The following is a 9,421-nucleotide window of genomic DNA, read 5'->3' as shown; positions in this document are numbered from 1 at the left end:
ATGAAATTAGAAAATTCCAGGATCACTAGTGATTCACAGCTAGTTATTCGCCAAATAAAGTGAGAGTACACTACAAATGAACCATCTTTGAAGAAATACAAGAAGCTCGTTGAAGAATTGTCAGCGAAAATCCCAAAAATAAAATGGAGGCACATTTCAAGGAAGGATAACAGACTCGCAGACGCTTCTGCTTTCATCTCAAGCATGATGACAGATCCAACTGCGAGATGCATAAAAATACAGACACTTCTGTCACCATCAATCAATAAAGAAGAAGAAGAAATGGACGTGATGATAATAGACGGTGGAGAAGAAGAACAAACGAACAATATCGCAGATTGGAGAACAGAACTTCATGCATATTTGGCGAAAGGAGAAACACCAAGAAGATTGGAAGCACACAAGTTAAAAAGCCGCAACAAATTATGAATTAAGAGATGGGCTGCTATAAAAATCCTTTAATGGACCATCACTCAGATGTTTGACACGAGAAGAAGGAGAAAAGGTGCTAAAAATGTTACATAGTGGGGATGCTGGCAATCATAGTGGGGGAATCTTTGGCACATAGAGCAAAAATGCAAGGCTATTACTGGCCATACATGCACGAAGATGCAAAACAAATATCAAGACGTTGCGAAGATTGTCAGCGGCATGGAAAGAAAATACATGCACCTGGAGCACCATTGTCATCTTCAACCAGTGTGGCCTTTTGGAAAGTGGGGCTTAGATATTGTGGGGCCATTTTTACCAGGATCTGGACAAAGAAGATACTTAATAGTCGCAACAGATTATTTCACAAAATGGACAGTAAAGGAGTACACATATTCGCGACAAAGATATCTTTACATTCATATTCGAAAATATCATTTGCAGATTCGGAATTCCCGCACAGTTGTATCTGATAATGGGAAACAGTTTGAAGGACAGAACATAGAAATGTTACTTAATGCATTTAAGATAAAATGTGGAAAGTCTACTCCTTGTATCCACAAGCTAATGGCAGGTAGAAGCAACAAACAAAACAATTGCAGATATATTAAAGAAAAATTAGAAGGACATCATAGAGCATGGTGCGAACAAGTACATAATGCAGTATGGGCTTATAATACAACTAGAAGAGAAGCTACTGGAATGTCACCTTTTTGTTTAACATACGGAGTTGAAGCGGTGTTACCAACAGAAGTTGTTATTCCGACACAAAGAGAGAAGCTTGGGAGAAAAATCTTAGTGCGGGTTTGATCTTAAGCAAACTTGATGAATTAGAAGAAAAAAGAGAAAGAGCTTTACAACATATGGAGAATTATCAGCGAAGATTAGACCGAGAATATAATAAACGTGTCAAAGTACGCGAATTCCAGCCAGGAGATTTAGTTCTGCGAGAGACACCAATATATCAGCGAGAAAATGGTGGAAAGTTAGCGAAAAAATGGGATGAACCTTACATCATTAAGGAGATAGTTGGAACAGGAGCTTATAAATTAATGGATCCAGAAGGTAGAGATGTTGGTCATAGACTTGACAGACCATGGAACAGATTGTAATGAAAAAGATATTATCCGTAAGAAGCTTTGAGAAGTTATGTATTCTGAAAGAATAGTTGCGAGATTATTCTTATCAAAACAAGATCATGATGTGCGAAGTTTTCGCAGAGATAATCATAGAACAATGACATAAAAGAAAGGGGCGAACCTTTATGGCGTACACCCTAGTTCGCGAATAAAATTTCGCAAGAGCCAAATGTAAGACCTAAAGTACGTCATATAAGGGGGTAACTGTTGCATGGCTCAGGGAAAGGCTACACCGCCACCGGAACCTGAGTCATGGAGATTTGGGGTCAATAAAGCCCATCCGGGAGAGGCACCTTGGATTCTCAGGTTAAGCATATGACTTAGGTTGAGCGACTAAGGTAATAAGGACTCTCCCAAGGAGTGTAAAATCTGATCAAGGCGCCGAGGTACACGGTTGAGTCAAGAGTGCCAGGGGCGTCTGGAGCGTAGCTTGCCATTCTTGACAAGTCTTGGCTTATACTGCACTCGGCCCGAAGAAAACCCCACTTAGGGTGCAGTCTCATAACCATAAACCCTATAGGTAAAAGGGATAAGAGGCTGCGAAAACAACTGGTTGTTGTTAAGACTGGATGAGAGGAGCTAACCTTGTATGGTAGAAGTACGCCTCCTTGAAGGGGCAACCAGGAGGGAGATAAGGAGGCACCCTCCACTAGGGAGCTGATAAGTGTCTTAAGACGCAAATGTCATGAGTCTTTTACTCGCAAGGGTATTAAGGCTTGTCATCTTTGTGCAACAATCCTGAAGAGGCAATAATACTAGAGAAAAAGATAAGACGAGATCAATGGGTTTTCGCATGAAAGTGCGAAGACGTCCTGCGATTTCGTCGCAAGACGACAATGTAATGGGGCTTTATTTTCGCAATAAAATTTAGGCCTATCATATTGTCGCAACATTCCTGAAGAGGCAATAATACAAAAGAAAAAGTTAAGGAAAGATCAATGGGTTTTTGCATGAAAGTGTAAAGACGTCCTGCGATTTTGTCGCAATGACAAGAGGTGGCATAATAAGACCTTTAATTAGGAAGGAAAAATAATACCACATGACAAAACAAAATATTTATAAGTATTCATAACAGATCATTTCTCGCAAGAAAGATAATGAGAGGCAAGTATGGGAATCAGTAAACAAGAGGCATTATCTTTCTAGCCAGCAAAATACTAAAAGAGAAAATTAATTCCAAAGTTGGTTGAAGAATATTATTCGCAAGAAATAATAAAGATGAAACAATTCAAGAAGATAAAACTAGATAAGAAGCTCTTCGCCAATGTTGTCATTATCGCCAGTCTTTTCTTCATTTCGATTCTAATCTTCGCCAACAATAATTTATTTGAGAGGGACTTCTTTTTCGCCTCCATCTTGATTATCGCCAGCAATTACTTCTTTAGAAGGGATTTGTTTTTCACTTCCATCTTGATTAGCACCAGCAGTTGCTTCCTTAGAAGGGATCTCTTCTTCATCTTCCAAAAGATTAGTCTCTCCACCACTTTCATAATCATAATCACTGTCAGCAGGACGAGGAATTTCATCATCATGTACTTCCAAAGTCTCTATTGATGTAGGAGGAAGAGATTTGGACAATAAAATATCATTCACAAGAACTTCAGCCCGAAGATGAACTTGACGAAGAAGTGCTCTCTGATGATTCCTATCTTGAATATCCTTAAAGTAAGCAAGATAATCAAGTCTTCTTTCTGCTCGATCGCGAGAACTAGTAAGGACAGAGACGAGTAGTGCATTTTCTTTGCGAATTTTGGCATATTTAGCCTCCAAAACAGAAATGGAGGAATGAAGATTTTTCTCAGACTCTGCGAAAAGTAGAATACAAAATATCAGTAAGATGAAGAACTCAAAAAGATATGACAAAGAAAAGATAGTTAAGGCAGTCAAACTATTATGACTACCTTCCTTTTGAGAAATAAGGTGTTGAATCAAGGTCAGACAACTATTCACCCAACGGTCCATTGAATCATCAAATTTATCTCCAACTAAACCTTTAAGTCGGGACTGAAGATTTTTCTCTTTAGAAATAAGAAAGGCATTTTTCTTCGCAAGAGAAGAATAAGATTCTTCTAACTTGGAATATTGTTCTTTAAGTTGATTCGCCTTTACACTTAAAGCTATTCTACCTTGAATGAGTGTATCTCTTTCAGCGATAGATGACTCTGTTACTTCTTTAAGTTCATTTCTCAAAGAGCGAAGAGATTGTTCTTGGTCATCACATACTTTCTGAAGGATGCTAAGTTGTTGCGAAGATATTTCCATCTTGTTTAAACAAGTTCGCTTCTCTTGAGATAAAGTTTTATTCTCATCTGATAAAGTTTCCATCCCTAGATTAGCTTTAGTTAAAGAATAAGAAAGGCGAGATATTTCATTACTCAATAAATTTTGCCTCTGAACTAATTGGGTATTTTCATTGGTAAGATTATTTATATGATCAACAAAATATGAATAGAGGTTATCTAATTGGTTATATTGATCCATCAAAATCTCTTTATCAACACGGGCTTCTTCAACAACAGATTCAAATTGATATCTCTCAATTATTCGTTTCTGGTTTAAGGCTTAACATGCGAAAAAGGATTTCAAGGATAATTACATATGGAAGAGATAAAATCATTAAAAAGGAAAATTGAAGACACAGATAAGGAATTCATACCTCTCAGTTCATCATTCTTCTTGCGAAGATTGTCGCGATCCAACGAAACATTCTGGAGTTTTTGATTTTCGAGACGAAGAGCATTACACTCTAAAGTCATCATCTGGAGATCTTTATTAAAGATTTCAACCTCTTTTTCCAAAGCTGTTTGCGAAGCAGCTCTGTCAGGGACAAAATACGTACTCAGAATTTCGCAAACACCAGACTTGACAGGATCAATGGGAGACTTCTTAACATCATCCAAAACCTCAGACAAAACATTGAAAGCAATATTTAAAGGAAGAGGCTCAGGTACAGAACTGGTAATGATAGAAGATTGGGAAACATTATCAATAGGAGGAGAAGAAGTTTCATTCACAGAAGGATTAATACGGGGAGTTTCAATCATTTAAAGGTCAGTTGAAGGGATGAAATCTGAGGCAATCTTTTCGCAAATTGGAGATAATGGTTTAACTTGCGAAGATGTCGCATGAGATTTTGAAGGGATAAGTAAGTGAAAGGGAACAGAGGTTTCAACGGTTTTGAAGTGGCGAGATTTCTTGAGAGGTTTGTTGGCATCCTTATCACCATGCGAATCACAATCCAGATAAGAAACAGAGGCAACAATATTGTTATTAGAAAAGAATAATGTTTCTTACTACCTTATGATCCGCAGACTTTCTTTTGTTTACAAAAACCTTATGCTGCGATTTGGGAATATTAGGGTTTTGAACCGTAAATTTGGTATTAGAGGCGTTTTTGCTGAAATAACAACTGTATGGGAATCACATAAACAACATCAAATAAGGCAGTAAGCAAGATCAATTTCAGCAAAACCCATAAGAAAGAAAAAAGAAAACTAACCTCGATGAATCCATGGAAAACACTAGCAGGAAGATTAATTCGAAGAAAATTACGAATGATGAATATCTACAGAGAGAACAGTATGGAGATGAAGAAGACATTAAAAAGATTGAAAGAAGAAGAAAGAAGAAAAAGTTGCAATATCAGAATTTGCAGAAGAACGATGAAGTTGCAAAGAAAATAAAAAGAGAGAAAAAGAGAATAAGAAAGAGTATATATAGAGGAAATTTTTTTTCGAGAAGATAAACACGATTAATGCGGAAAGATGTGAGCAGTTAAAAAGCAGGAGTTACAAAAGACGTGTCATGAAACAGATGGGAGAAAGGATACGTGTGATAAATGCAGAATATGAAATGATGGATAACTGCGGCATTTCTCACATCACTCTCTACTTCGCAGAGAAGATATGAGAAGAGGCAAGATGTAGGATCAGAATATCTCAGCGAAATTATTAACAACACAACACAACACGACAATGTCGCAGAATAGCTTCAGAAATGACATAATAAACGACGTCAGCTAAACCATGAGAAAAGTATGATGGTTCTGCGAATATTAGGGAGTTTGCGAGATTAACATTTGTAAGGTTGCGAGAATATCGCAAACCATATCCGAAAATAAAGGTTAGATTAGCTGTCATCCACTATGTAAAACTCTATATAAAGAACCGATCAGCTGTAAGGAGGAGAGAGATCTTTTTGGGTAAGAAACAAGCAAATAGGAGAGAGAAAATCTAGAGCAGTGTTTATTCTTGATTCCTTTATCTTTTCTTGTAAGATTGTTCAAAGATTGATCAATAAAATTAAGATTTTTAATCTAAAATGAGTTGAATGATAATGAAATCTTATGAGGGGTGTAGTGTAGGGTTTCCAGCAACTACATTACTGAACCGTAACCGAGCCGGACCGTTTATCCAACGGTCGGTCACAGTTTGGATTTTTATAACCGTTAGGTCTTTGGTTCGGTCAACAGTTTGACCATCCAAACCGAACCGAACCGAATAGTAATGACCCTAGATTTAGTATTATTCCGACCAATCCTAGCCGTCTACAATTATACTATATATAGTTATAACCCTAAATCTAAACTCCCATTTCATTCTCATTTTTCATTTCTTTTCTCCATCTTGTGTCTGTTTTAGCAGCCGCCTCCACCGCCACTCACCATCATATAAATCACATCCGTCTCCATTAGGAGCACCACCACACAATATCCACCACCTTTATTTAGTAAGTACTAACTACTCTCTCTTTCTCTTTGTCTAACCGGTTCTTTGATCCTCTTATTCTTGATTATTGGATTTTCATTTTTGATGCTTTTTAACATAACCCTAGCTTTTGTTCTGGATTTGGTTGAATGGGTATTCATGATTTTGATTGTAGATTCAGTGATTTGATTATTGGGTTTTGAATTTTGTTGTATTTTAACATAAACCCTAGCTTTTTGTTCTGAATTTGATTGAATAGGGGTATTCATCTGTTCGTGTATTTGTGCTCTAAATTAGATTTATTTGCTTTTTATTGGATTTTTTACACAACTTTAATTTGCAAAAGGGAAGGAATGGTACCAGAATGTTTGTTTGATTAGTTCATTGAAACTGTCTTTATTATAACTAATTTTCTACCTTCAATCTTATGGGTGTAATTGTAACTGACTTGTTTACATTTCTTAGGGGTTCTAACTTGTAATGTTTGGACCAAGTTGTTCAGTTTCGGTTACAAGCAAGAGGTCATGTCCATCTCCAACCTCTCAATCACCTGCGAATGGATCTAGTGAAAATTGAACTTTCTTAATTCTTAAATCTGAACCTGTTTTATTTTCTTCAAATTCACTATGATTTTTGGATTTGTAATACAAACATTTATAGTTGGTTGTGATGAATTTTTATTTTCTTAGAAACCATCGGTCAAAACCGTAACTAACTGTTAAATAACCGAACTGTGGCCGGTCGGATAAAAACCAAACCGAAGACTGAACAGTTCAGTTACATTTAGGGCTGCACAAGACCCGCCCACGATACCCAAACCCACCCGTACCCGCTAAATCCGTGGGTTTTTAATCCATACCCGCCCGTTGTGGGTGCGGGGTTGGTTATGAAAAAAAAAACCCGTTGTCTGTGGGTGCGAGGTTGGTTTAAGCTAATACCCGCCCATACCCGCCCAAAAAACCCGCGGATTATATATCATTAGATAAAACTAATCCTATTCGTCCATTATGAAACCCTAATACTAGTAGATAGGATAACTGATAACCCTCATTCACTTTCTACACTCTTCTCTCTGTTCGGCCTCTTCTCTTCTTCCTCCTCAGTTCTTCTTCTTCACCTACGAACGACAATTACCAGAAATCTTCACCAGAAATCGACAACAACAACTTCGAATCTTCACCAGAAATCGACAACAATCGAAAAATCAACAGATTCAACACTTAATCTTCATCTGTGAACTTCCTAGATATGAATATTTTGGGGTTTTGTTTTTTTTTTCTCACTTAATCAAGGAGAATAGAAGTTACTCTAAATACTTGAATATAAAGCGGGTTGAAACCCGTTTAAACCCATACCCGCCCAACCCGTAGCGGGCGGGTAACAAAACCCGCCCGCTGTTTGTGGGTGCGGGGTTGGTTATGAAAAAAAAAACCCGCAGTCTGTGGGTGCGAGTTTGGTTTTAGCTTATACCCGCCCATGTGCAGCCCTTATTGGGTATTCATGATTTTGATTGTAGATTCAGTGATTTGATTATTGGGTTTTGATTTTTGTTGTATTTTAACATAAACCCTAGATTTTTGTTCTGAATTTGATTGAATAAGGGTATTCATCTGTTCGTGTGTTTGTGCTCTAAATTAGATTTATTTGCTTTTTATTGGATTTTTACACAACTTTAATTTGCAAAAGGGAAGGAATGGTACCAGAATGTTTGTTTGATTAGTTCATTGAAACTCTCTTTATTATAACTAATTCTCTACCTTCAATCTTATGGGTGTAATTGTAACTGACTTGTTTACATTTCTTAGGGGTTCTAACTTGTAATGTTTGGACCAAGTTGTTCAGTTTCGGTTACAAGCAAGAGGTCATGTCCATCTCCAACCTCTCAATCACCTGCGAATAGATCTAGTGAAAATTGAACTTTCTTAATTCTTAAATCTGAACCTGTAATTTTATTTTCTTCAAATTCCCTATGATTTTTGGATTTGTAATACAAACATTTATAGTTGGTTGTGATGAATTTTTATTTTATTAGAAAAACCATCGGTCAAAACCGTAACTAACTGTTAAATAACCGAACTGTGGCCGGTCGGATAAAAACCAAACCGAAGACTGAACAGTTCAGTTACATTTTCAGATATGAGAACCATGTTATAAAAAGTTCGATCAGCGGTTTTTCCTAAAAACCGAACCCACCGACCGTTATGCAGCCCCAATCGTGATCACTCCCATCTGGGAAGTTTTTTTTTAAATGCTAGAAGAAATGAATCGCATATGACTTCTATCCTCTCATTAGACAAAATCAAACCTCTAGTCAAGACGGTGCAATTCTACTTGGTTAGTTACCAGCAAAATATAATAGGGTAACCAACAGGGATTAGCCCTGCTGGCCAGGGGTCGAACTTCCAAGTTATAAATTTTGACTCTCGCGCGCTGTTCGTATAAAAAAAAAGATGATGGCCGTATAATGTGACTCATGTTCATGAAGGTTGAGAGAAAGGTCGCGACGAGTTTGATCATCACTTTCTTTCGTAAAATTTAAAGGGATTTAATTTTGAAATAGATCTAAAAAAATATCGCAATTTGAACTTTGAAATAACAACGGTACCTTTTGATTGTTAGATATAAGATACTTATACCGAAAAAGCTATAGATAATTTAAAGGGCTTTAATTTAGAGATAGATGTAAAACAATATCATAATTTGAACTTTCAAACAACAACAATATCTTTTGATTGTTAGATATAAGATAGTTATATCGGAAAAGCTATATATGGACCAAATTTTATACTTTAATTGTGGACCAATAATATCCAACCATTCAAATTAATTTTGACTGCCCCACTCAAATCTTAAAACCCCATTTCTTATAGATCTCGGTGGTGGAGGGGACTGGTCCACATTTAGACCATGTTTTTGGTCCTTTCCAAAACGCGTCGATTTATTTTGACTGTTAGATAAAACCACTGATAATATTTTTTTATTGATAAGATAACTATAGGCTATGCATGTACATGCGTCATACTTACCCCACTGTATATTTCCTCGTTTGGGCAGTGGGCCTCGTCTAGCGATAATTGATTCTATACAAACTCATTCAGCTACCGATCAGACAAAATAGAATATAAACTCATTCATATAGCAAAGATA

The sequence above is a fragment of the Papaver somniferum genome, chromosome 1 (genome assembly GCF_003573695.1).
Source record: "Papaver somniferum cultivar HN1 chromosome 1, ASM357369v1, whole genome shotgun sequence".
NCBI lineage: Eukaryota > Viridiplantae > Streptophyta > Magnoliopsida > Ranunculales > Papaveraceae > Papaver > Papaver somniferum.
Note: the sequence above shows the minus strand (reverse complement) of the source record.